We start from the raw sequence: 12,362 nt of genomic DNA, 5'->3' as shown, positions 1-12,362 counted from the left end.
TCAACAGTACGTTAGTCTAGGTAAAGATTTAGCTAACTAGGATTTGACTATCTTAATGTGTGTGTGCGATAGTACGCGCGTTATAATATATGCTCCACGGCATACAAGTCCTTTATGAGGAACTCCGGAAGCGTCAACATTCCGTTTAATTTCTTTTAACAACTCTGATATATTTCCTCGTTTTTGACGCCAGAAACTCGATCAACGAGTGATACAAACGTCAATTGCTTATTTCTTATGCATTAAAAGCGAATATGAACTGCGTCGCCTGTTGCATTCAAAAGACTATTTTCGTAATCCCCCATATGGCTTTGTTTATCGTCGGCGTATCAAAACGGTTTACATGACAGGTGTCTCCTTTTCAAGTTGGGAACTGCCTCTTAGCCGGCTGGCTCACACTGTACTCCTGACCATTTTCCAGTTTACAGCCTCTCCGCTTAGGCTTTCTGTCTAGGCAGTATACGAGATAACAGGACGTACGCTGGTCTCGTTATGAGAATAAAGGACAACTCATCTCGACGCCTCATTAGAATCCTATCAGTCGCTCAGAAGCCAGCGTTGCAGCGACTCTGACTACTGTCTGGTATTTAACGGTGCAGATGTCGAAGGTAACTGAACATAAGCAGAGCCTGACTAACATGTTGGGAATGCTATCATTTCAGGCCGTTCTCCTATCGATGTGAGTTCTATAGATTAAGCAAAGAACTGAGGAATCACATAGAGGAAGGTTCTTCTCTCGACGGCGGGTGTCACCCTAGAAACGAACGGAACACTATGACACAACGTGCTACCCTGCAAATGGAACGGGTCTGTAACAGCTGGAAGTATACTTAACATCATAGCACGCGTTCACCTAATAAACACCAAGTAAGGCCAATGATAAACAAAAGATGGTGTTCATGACGGCCACATGGGTTAACTTAGCCTGAGTCCACTGAATGTAATGCGCCACACCTGACCTGTACACGAGCAACAACTAAAACATAAGTCTCCGTTCATTTCTCGTATGATACAAAAAATCCTATCAGCTATCGAATCTAAAGTTCCTTTTTTGTGTTTATGCACATGTATTGTTCCGATATGCGTGCACTTTTCTTGTTTTGTTTGTTGACGGCATAGTATCTTTTGCTATGCTATTGAAGTATTACACTATAAGCCCACCTAATATTTATACACTAAACCTATTTGCATGCGTGTCATCTGTGAGTTCCTTGAGCTGCATATGATCTATTCCGTAACTGACTAAGGAGTTTTCTAGGTTTTCGTTCCACATTTTTTATGTCAAATCTGTTTACGCACAATTTACCACTAGCAGCAATCCGATCGTATACATATACGCTGGGTATTCACAGAAACATCAATAACCATACCCTGTGACACGTACATCTAACGTGTACCTTGTGTCAGTAACGGGGCAGTTCTGATAAGGTTGTTGCTGGATAGAAGTGGTTGTGCTTGAGTGTCTGGAAGGCAGAAGACGGAGTCCTGTTTAACTTGAACAAGATCCGCAAAGCTACAGGTGGGCAGGGCGGACCCGAAGCAGAGACCGTCGAGGTTCAGCGCTCACCCCATAAAAAAGTAGGTGGTGTATCTTTAAAGTAGATTTTAGTAGGAATCATTATTGGCGTACGTAGTTCCACAGAAAAAAATATTCTCCTTCGACGTATTAAGCTACGAATCGTTAATGTACTCTTTTCATGATAAGCAGTATCAAGGTGTCAGGAAATAACACACAGATCAGCTTATTATACTACTGTAATTCTCCCAGGTGTCCTGGTAAATAGCAATTGGGAAACGCGAAAGCTTAGAACCAGTCAAACTTCAATACGAGAACATAGAGTAATTAAATGAGAATGTTTTTTTTTGTAAGTTTTACATCCAAGAACGAAAGGCCTAGGCGTGCCGAGATAGGGAACCGTGATAAACATTAACTGTCTAAAATAATTCGGGTATATACATATAATACCAATAGCTAGTAACAGATTTCACGCATTACGTTACAAGATAGGAGGTATATGCTGCGCTGCTAGCTAAGGGCATTTAATTAGTGATTTAGTTAATCGTCCACATTCTGCTCTGTGAGTTGCAATAGTTTGCCTCCAACAAAATGACAGCACACATTCATCGCATCAGAAATTCATCACTTTTCAGTCTCTCCGAAACACTCTCCCGTGTCTCCCGCAATCATCAGTTCACAACGTAGGAAGTCATTACAAATTTGTGATTGTAACCCTCATTCTGCAAACGACAGGAGGGGATACATCAATGGGGCGAAGTGTTAAAATTTATCGCGCTTCTGCGCCCCGTCGCCGTTCGGCGTGTCGATTAGAATTCGAAAAACGGGATTGAAAAACTTTAGTTTCTTTATCTTCAGCTATCATCTTTGCTACGAGAGAGGAAAAAGTCATTTAAGGGGATTGCATCGTTTCACCAGGCTCTTGAGGGAAAGTCTATGTGTCCGTCTTTTATATGTGGGACGCTCGAGTGCCATTTTGCCCTAAGGTTGAGGTACTTCTCTACTGCCAAGTGAAGGGGACTAGAAGCAGGAGAGGGAACAGTTCGTTGTTTCTTTGAAACTTTCTGCTCACTTCTTACGCTTTGGTTCTTATTTTCTTATTCGGAGTTTGCGTCGTTACCGGCCACACAAGACGGACATGGCACATGCATATATAGCAGGAGAAAGCATTGAGACAAGGAGAAGTGTGGTTCTGCTGGTCTCTTACCATCCGAGACAGTCCAGACTTTGGCTTTCCAACCCCCAACTCTGACTTCGTCCGACAAGGAAGCTTTTCTTTTTTCCCGTCTTCCGTTGTTCCTTGCCCTTCCCTAGTGCTGTCCACGCCCGCGCTATTCGATCGCTGTCGTTGTCTAGCGCCCCTCTGCGATCGAGTGTGTTCTTTTTAATTGCTTACAATTACTCGCCGGCAGAACGAAGATAAACCACGCGCTGGAGACAGCAAGAAAGGACAGGGTGACGATATAACTGCGTGGAAATAGAAAATGAGGTGGTACGTTAAAAAATTCATAGGTTGGAATAATATATAATACAAATTTTGCAGCTTTGCGAATAAAATTTTAAAGCCAGAAGCAGTGAAACACTCCAAGCTGAGAGTAAACCAAGAACCGAACGTTTTTAATGATTATACATATGTATATGTAACATCTACCGTTTCCCGATCCGGTTGACCATTTATTTCACTCCGTTTAAGGAGTTAATGATTACTAACGCAAAGAGGCTTAAATCCTATCGGAAAACAAAAATAATTGTTTTTTTTTTATTTATTTTTTTGTAGAATGATGCGGAACTTACATGTTAAGTTATTGAACGACTAATTAGCCCTAAACCTTTTTATCGTCTACGAGATTGATGCAAACTTCAACTTTATGCCTTTAGAGCTACAATACGATTAGTCGCTCTCATGATGCATGGTAATGAGGCATCCCTGTCTGCTGGAAGTACGGTAGAACTATTCGTTTTTAAAATCAATGTATTTGTTCATATAGTTTATATTCTGACAATTCTACTTCAGGTTCAATACGCAGATGTACTGTATTAAGCAATAAGCATCACGTGTATATTAGTTGTCGCGTTTAGTCTATAGCAATCTTCTAGCCCATAAGGTCGTTACAGAAACAGCACTCATGAAGTATATGCTGTCTATCTAAAAGTTGTTTTTTTTTTTTAATTAAATGCAGCCCATGTGACTTGTTGATTCAATCAAAATGAGCCTTTCAGGAGGCAATGCAGTTTCTCAATAGCATCATATATAAACTTACTGTCGTATTATATTTGTATCTTTCTTATACTAAGGGACCTATGCGTGGTTTGATAGCAAGACGAAGCAGGATCGTTTATCTTAACCGTGGAGTAATTACGTCAGGGCGTGGCTACGCTAGCCTCTTATCACTTCTGATATGTTAAAATTATTCAGCAGCTTTTTTTTTTTACAGAGAACGACCGTAGTTTGACGTAAGGCAGTACATCGACGGAAATGTAAACGCCACCATAATGAAAACGCAATAACATAATATGCACAAGCTTCTCTATTTTTGCTCAATAGCCTTCTCATTGCTTAGTTTTGAATTTGGTATGGAATGTTTTGTGCCAAGTCGACTTTGGCGGAACTCGAAAAAAAAATCCAATTTATCAGATCATCGAAGACGTCAAAACTATTCAGAAAACGTATTGCTCTAAACACACAAAAGTATACTTTAGAATTTTTTGTCTGAAGCGCTTCATATCACACCCATAACAGCTCAATAGCACAAGTCATATAAGGTGGTATTATGTAGGATTTTAATTTAATAAAACGTATAGATACTTTGGTATTACCCTCGTCTGTACTTTTATGCGCTCTGTTCACAATTGATTTCGAGCAAGCTGACGATCAAAAATCCGTTGTCCAAGGTTAGTAATAGATATATTTACTGACAAAGCACACAGGTAAAATTGCTATGTAATAATATCACTTTGGTATCATTAAATATCATAAGAGCTGAGGTTTCAGCTGTCCGTGTATCGGGTTCTTTTAAAAATCATACCAACAAGCCTACACGAATTAGGTCTCGTGCGTGTATCTATGCACTTTCAGGAATTGATTGGTAGAATCGCGATTTACTGAAAAGTTTAAGCTATTTAATTCAGCTAATTTCGTGCCAATAACGAACGGTTTCAAAACTCAGGCAATTACACCAGGCGTCTATGGCTAAATTTTCCAACAGAATTCTCGTACAAATGCTTATAGGTGGTGAGCCAAACCTGGACGCACATTAGTTGGCCACACTGGAACACATAAGAGAGAGAAATAGAAAAGAAAACATCTTGCACAGCGTGACACAGGATTGTCAGGGAGTTTTCTTGACACCTCCGTCAGATCCAAATGGATGTTATTTGTGGAGCCTCTTAGAAGGACGGGGGAAAGAGCGGACAAGAAGAACGGCTATGGTATCAACTGGATAAGAATATATCCTATAACCTATAATGCGTCACATGGCGGAACGAGATATATAATATATCGATGTGTAAAGGCACATTGTGTCCTGGCAAGGCCACGTCAAGTCGGAACGCGATGACATATGAGCTGACATGGTCTGGTTTGGCCGTCATTTTCGATCCGATGGAGCAGATTCCTTAAGTACATGACGGCAATGGTGACAACGACCGACCGACCGACCGACCTAGAAGCTCTCTCTTTACCTCCCACAGAGTTGCCTCTTCGCATACAAATGCCTTCTTTGTTGTATGGCCTTCTAGTGCAATACAACTACTCGATTTCGATGCAAGCCAACTGAATTCAAGTCAAACACACAATCTGCTAGAGTCTTTTTACACAATTGACACGTCCTCCCTCTGGAGCCCCTAGCCCTTCATCCAATGTATTTGTGCAGTTTTTTTTCTTAGGGTTTTTTAGTTCTTCTTTAGGGTTTCCCCACGTCCCGCAGGCGACGAACAACCCACGAGCACCCACGAGGGAAAAATGAATCGCGGTAGGTTCTCATAGCTATGAGTAAGCCATGTCATACAAAGGCCTCTTGAAGTCTTTCCGGGAATTTCACGCTACCCAAATGGATGACTTTTAAACCATATACCGATGTGTACATGGTTTGAGAAAAATGCACCTTTTTTGTTCCCTATTACGACGGAGAAACGTGAAGTTATTGATGGTTATATTTAAACAGTAGGTCAGATATTCGTTTGCATGCACAACTTGCTTTCTTCAGGAACATTGATTGCTTCTAAATCATAAAGATATCATTAAGCTATCAATCGTGCAAACAGGTAATACGTTTTCAGTCTAAATGTCTCTTCATGATATTCCGCGCTCGGTTACAATTCTTGGGCTTTTTGCCCATTATTTTGGACGCGTTTCACATCGCTACCCGAGCGGAACTGAGATGAGCATGGAGAAGCGATTGCTAATTAGCCGGAGCTCACCATAAGCGTAGATAAATCTTATAAATTTAAGACATTTGTTAATATTTAAATAGCCTTTTGCCCAGCAACAAGTCGCCCCACCTGCCCAACCATATCAATCAATCATCGCCGGGTGTACAAAGCACCGGGTTTCAATTTAGCATTGAAAAAAGCTGGATCAACACCTAACTGAGACGTAGAACTTACTGTTTGCTCTCTACTGCATTGACCGCTCAAAGTCGTTCGTAGAGTCCGACGAAGCTTAACGTTCGCTGCGCGAAAAATAGTAGGTATAACTGCATGAGCCGAAGAAACGGAGAAAGGAGGCGAGATTCATCTGTTTTTGGAGTTCAATGATATCCTTTTTACGCACTGTCGTTCCTCTGTCACTCGCAGTTGCATGGCTTGCCTTGGAAAAAATGACCACGGAGCCTATACGATAGTATATAGTAATGAATGATAATTATTCATCGCTTGATCTCACGCTTTCGCAGTAGTGTTATTCATGCTGTGGTCTCAGACCTGGCAAAGAACATTGTAGTGACGGCTGCTTTTGCACAGGATCGTCCCCCAAAAAGTCTGATTAATTATTTTTCTGAGATCTAAATAATGAAGGATTATATCCTCCCTTTTCCTCATTGGCATCCATAACTCTCCCATTGAATTGAGCGCTTAAATTTGCGTTGCCCCATTCCACGCTGCTCTAATCGCGAGTAATAATTAGAAAGAACATCATGCGAGTTAATGAACGAACAAGAGAAGTTCGTCTATTCAATGGGGTTTAATCTTTGCCGAGCAGTCCAAGTGCTCACCTGCAGTTTTAAAGGTCACTTCATTAACATCTACGCTGGTACTAAATTTTACGCGTTTGTGGTTCTATTATAAACACTACGTGCGTACCCTGGACAGAAGTTTTGCAATTCGGATATATCCCAGTATCACGTAACCGAAATGATTGTTATTGGAAACACACAAATTGTATACTCTCGTGCTTGCCAACGTAGTATCGTTATAGCGTATGTCAAGATCGGCATACATTATTGACAAATAACAAAGTTTTTTTTTTTCAATTTCCAAGTTTCGTTTAGTAGTTTATGGCGCTAAATGTATCATACTACGTTAATTTCGGTCCCCATGATGGTGCACTAGTGAAGTTAGCGATATCTGAGTCTAGGTTCGACAGGAGCGAAGGCACAGTTTATTTCATACTGAAAGCCAGCCATTTAATACGAAATTTAACGGGCTAAGTACCAGACCTAAAAATACGGAGCATTTGTTCAACTTAATATGTTCCTTTCTACATCCGTAGAAGGTCGTTGTGAAGCGCCATTGCGTTTGTCCATTTGAACCTATTGCATATCAGAGAACGCTATACACAGATCTCTGATTCAGCCAAATAGCTAAACTTCAAATATGTATTTACGCAAATGCATACACAATACAAATAGGTACGCTGTTCATAAATTCGTCAGATGAGTAATATTAAGAAGATCCTCATACCTACTGTAGAGTACCATTGAAAAGATAAAGAGCAAAGCCACTTGACGTTTGTAGAAACCCAGCATAGGTACCTTTGAGTGCTGACCGTCTTCATATACTATCAGCAGCATATGAAGATTTACGCCGTGGCTGGGTATGACTGGTTACCAGTCTTCTTCTGAAGCAGGATGGGCTTTTCTTGAAATGCTCTTACCACTCCTACTGCTTACCGCTGTTGAAACATCACAATGCATTCCGCTCCCAATACTACCGCAGTTACTGCGAGTTCTGGTGTTTGCCCTGGCCGTGTCCGGCGTTCATGCGTCTCAAGCCGATGTCTCGGTCGGTTTTGCCCTGGCTAGCTTTCTTGCCCCTTCCGTCCGTACTTCACGTGCAGGTTCCATTGAGCGGCGGCCGGGTCGTCTCCTTCGTCTGTCTGTCCGTGTATGCATATTCCTAGAAGGAAGAACTGCTCTGCACTTATCTACGACGCTTTTATGCATACATGTGATTCGTATATGTGCATATATAATATTGCCACATGTGTGCGCGCGTACTTCTTTACGCAGGCGATGGCCAACACGAGTAAGCGCCGTAGGTACGGAATATCCCTCCTTTCCCTCCATAAAGCCATGACTCGATCTACTCCTCGATTGCCACGGCATTCGCAACAGCGGCGGCAGCAGCAGCCATACATCCAACGGACTTTTTCCCTCCTTCAGACTCTTTTTCGCTCTCCCAGTTTACGGGTTCACTTTTGTACTCGGGCAGAAAGCGATCATCCAGCCGGCTTCGTGAACTCGTAGTTCGTTATTCGCGGCTAGTTCGTATATAACCGCCATCATCATTGAGGCTCGAAAAATTAAAAAGCAACCTTCGCCCCACCGCATAAACCAACAGACCACGTCGCTCACGCCACTCTTCGCGTAGTTTCAGCACCCAGCCCACATAGACAGGTTCAGCACTCACACTCTCAACCCCATATGTCCATACACAGCCAGTTATGCACATACAGCTACGTACCTGTTATACCTGCCTGGGTCGGTGTGGGCAGTTAAAGATAAGGAGCACCTTCAACCTCCACATACCAGAAAAGTGCGCGAAAGAAGGCAAAGAGTGAGACGGGACTCCCACTGCTTACGGGTCAGGGAACTGTGCGCTTGACGTAAATCGTGTATTAAACTCAAATTCGTTCGCAGATAAGATAAATCTTAGTTAGAGGCTGCACTACCTACAGTGAAACAGACGATTGTTGGGTTTGGCTGTGTTTAAATCAAGAACAAGTCCGTAAAAGTGAGACGATCGCGCGTATAGTCCAGTAGTTCTTTTGAGGGAGCCTGAAATAACTAAGGATCTGCTATTGGAACTACTGGCTTAACCTTTACTGAAACATTAATTTATTGGTTATGTCTACAAAAGCGCAGTAGTCTGTGATTTCGTCTCTATGCTGCATGGAGAGCGCTTGAGGTTACGGTTAGTTAATTTAAGTATAGTTTTCGAAATACTGTGTCCCAAAAGTCAAGTGTCTCCGTCATATAGAGTACACCTTGAAGTTGTGTTGACTGTTGAGCAGCGCTGCTTTTTCGACCGACGGTATGTCTGTAAACGTTAGCACCTTTCACAGCTATGTACATATTGTAGTAAAAACAAATGATAAACAATAGCTTATATCTACGGGGGATCTTTAAATTTGGAGTACTGCTTTCCGCAGTATTTAGGCAAGTCCAAAGATAAGCAACGTTTGGGCTATAAGCGTATCGAAGTAAAGGTGTAAGTGAGCCTTCGGTACTTAATCGACGTTTAGGATGCACTAACGTCATTAGCATGAGCACGGCCCGTTTATTTCTAAATTATGTACATAAGAGTTTTCTGCCTACCATCTCAAATACAGAGCTAACGATCGCATATCTCACGACGCGGCTCCGATCATCGATTAGCCTCTTTCTCTCTCCAAGTTGTTTAAAAGAGAACTTGCAAATCAGTTTGAAATAGGTACAAGTATGTCGATGGTAATTTCCCGACCAGTCCCCGCGTCGATTGATTTTCTTGTCCTTGTCGTTATGTTTGAAGTCAGTAACTCGTTAGCACGACTTCACGTCAATGAAACGTCTGTATTGTGGTACTACGAGGGCCGACGCGGTAGCTATTGCTACCAGCTGTTGCCGATTCTCGTCAATGCCTGTTAACACAGTAAATTAATTAAAAGTTGGGCCAGTCAGCAGCATAGGGGTAATAAATTGAGCGATAATTTCAAAAAGCATATTTAATACATTTCCTATCATAGTTTTAGAAGAAAATCGTAAAAATCAAATTATTTCGAAGCCGTCTGTCGCACGACGGTAGCATACGGTTAAATCGTTACATCTTCATCCCTGACGTATTCCTGTCGCTACTGTTATGCTTCAGTATGCTAACTTTGGGTCGAAAATGTTTTTCCTGATGAGCATACCGACGCAGCTGTTCACTTTACGGTTCGATATTTCTTTGTTTGTAATACTTGTCTGTGGGGTCAAGATTGGCTGCATACCCCTGTGGTGCTCGCCCATTCATCTACAAGAGTCGCCTTTATCGGAGCGTTATAATGAGCATAGACTAGACTTTTAGAATACATTTGTTTTGCAAAAAATCAGCAGTACGTTATCGATGCCACAGGAAACTATTTCTACGGTGAAGCACGTCTAGGACAATTGAAGTACCTGCGTACTGATGCCTGGTTTGTTTGTAATAACGGTAAACGCTTTGCGGTTTAGTTACACGTAAATGGCGTACGCTAGCTACTGAAAGACAAATTCCTTTTGAGCACACTCGATATGAATGTGTGTATGGACATTTAGCCTTATCGCATAAACTTCATGTTTATTATTGTTATTATTAACAGCGACCGTTGACCATTAGAACAGAAAAGGCAATAAGGGATCGAGAAAGCTATTCCTATTCAATTCGAGTACGTTAGTTGAGAAGTCAGTTGTTTGCATCGTTCCAATTTCGTCGCAGTTTCGTATAATAGGACGCAATGTATTATTCTACGTCGCTGCTCGTCAATAGAGCAGCTGGCCTTGTGCATTAGTTAACATGAAAACGAATATATTGTATTATACAGTTCTCCATAATAAGCCTTCGACAGTACAAGATAAAGGCCTTAATGGTTACATATTTCCCCTTCGGGTTTAACGCGAAACATGTCATACTTTTGCAGTCCATGGTCGTGGAACGATGTGTCTTGTGAAAATGATGCACTGATCACCTGCAATCGTCTCGTATATACCGGATTCTCTCTGCATGGTCCGATCTGTCTCTACAGTCAGAACCTGTACTTGCCCTTCTCAAATGAACGATAGTTCTCGAAGAACCTTTGAACAATTTTCCAAAACATCCCATAACATTTCCGATACTATAAGAATACTCAAATATCGAAATGTTTATCTTCTTGCAAAAAGAGACGTCCTAAGTTCAGACAAACAGCTGAAGAAGGCTGCGGCACGGCCTTGACGAAGCCTCAATATCTTCTCTACGTTCACAACACTTCGGACGGATAAGCTTACAAACCCATGGGACAAAATTGCACCAGATACTCGTTCGGTAATTGGGTTTGTCGATCTATGTCTCGTCCAATTAATGTCGTAAACACAAATGCATTGACCGCAATAACTAGATATTTTTAAAACCCTCTGCTGTAAGATGTGAGATAGAATACAGCAAGTCAACTGAGCGAGGATACGGTGGTCTAGAAATACAAAATGCGACAGTTCAGACAAGCTATACGAACGCGTTTTTAACCATAGGATTGCGCTAGAACTTCGTTAATTCGGCCGTGGTCGCCTACGTTTAAGAAAATAGTTCAATGAAATAGAAATGACTATTCATAAAGTAATCTCTAAAAAGCACTAAGCCGTTTCACATCGATAAAAATACTTTCCAACTATATAGATGAGGGTTTTTCTTGGTCAGTCAGTAGTGGTCTACAAATGGTGGCCCGTGGGCGAACGGAAACAGATCAACAAGCGATTGTAGTTTTGAATCGTTGGCGTCGCTTTCCAGGTCAGAGGGATTGGAGAGAGTGTCAGAACCATCAGATGTCTAATGTCGTTTGTGAAAAGGCCGCCTATTCGTTATCGACAGACCTGCGACAGGCCACTGCACGCAGTAACAGAGTGATCAATACATATTCGTAGACAGATAGCATGAGTTTGGCAGTGCAAAAAGGACGCAGACCATGTTACAAGATACGGCTGAGTAAGCTTTAGAATAACAATGCGATGCCTCTAACCATGATAATTAAGTTGGTAACTTACATGGTTAGCAAACAGACTCAGTCATTATGAAGGCAACGACAACATCTTTGGTTTTCACTAAATAATGAGATAAAAAAATGTAATGGGTTTTCTCTTTGCCTAAGATTGGGTTCACCTAAAGACGTTTACTTTTTGTGCCGCGGCCCCTTAATGATTCTAAGTGGGAGTTGAAGACGACGATGGTTAGTGGACCAAAGTCGATTGAGTAAATATTATCGCGTAGTTCGTTGTGGTTTATTCAGGTCAAAATACGATAGCTATCTTCAGTGCATCCTATGCCATCATTGAGCTGATGATAGATCAACGATATAGTTTACTTTATTCATAGCTCACATTTTGCTCCTGTAGAGTCGTTGAGATGGGGGGCACATCTGCTGGTAGAGGTAACACAAACTAAATACCGTTAGAAGAATATGGGCGCAAGGGGCTAATTAATGTCCTTTGTTTTTATCTGTTACTCGATTTTTATTTTATATAAGAGTCAAGTAACAGAAGGTTATAGATAATAGAAGACTAGATAAGTCTAAATATGTTTCGCTCTATACTACGCAGAGACGTCGATAAAGCAAGTTCCCATGTTCTAATTCGTTGAGTTTAATCATACACAAGCCTTCATATTAGGACAAATAGTCATTCTGCCTTTCGTAGCATATACGCCACATTCGCTTGCTTCAGCC

At 41.5% G+C, this 12,362-nt stretch overlaps 1 long non-coding RNA gene across 7 annotated transcripts in view; it reads right to left on the bottom strand.

Annotated features, from left to right (window-relative positions):
* LOC111244797 (uncharacterized) overlaps nucleotides 1–12,362 on the bottom strand; it is an 84,674-nt gene that overhangs the window by 58,013 nt on the left and 14,299 nt on the right. For 6 of the 7 annotated variants that reach the window (XR_015320632.1, XR_015320635.1, XR_015320634.1 and 3 more), the window contains one exon: nucleotides 7,936–9,572. The exons of the other annotated variant lie outside the window; for it this stretch is intronic. This is a non-coding gene — a long non-coding RNA (uncharacterized LOC111244797). Of the gene's footprint in view, nucleotides 1–7,935; nucleotides 9,573–12,362 lie in introns of those variants that run through there. 7 annotated transcript variants of the gene reach the window in all.

This window comes from Varroa destructor, unplaced genomic scaffold (genome assembly GCF_002443255.2).
Source record: "Varroa destructor unplaced genomic scaffold, Vdes_3.0 BEIS01000002.1, whole genome shotgun sequence".
NCBI classification, from domain to species: Eukaryota; Metazoa; Arthropoda; class Arachnida; order Mesostigmata; family Varroidae; genus Varroa; species Varroa destructor.
Note: the sequence above shows the minus strand (reverse complement) of the source record. Positions and strands in the feature narration are given on the sequence as shown.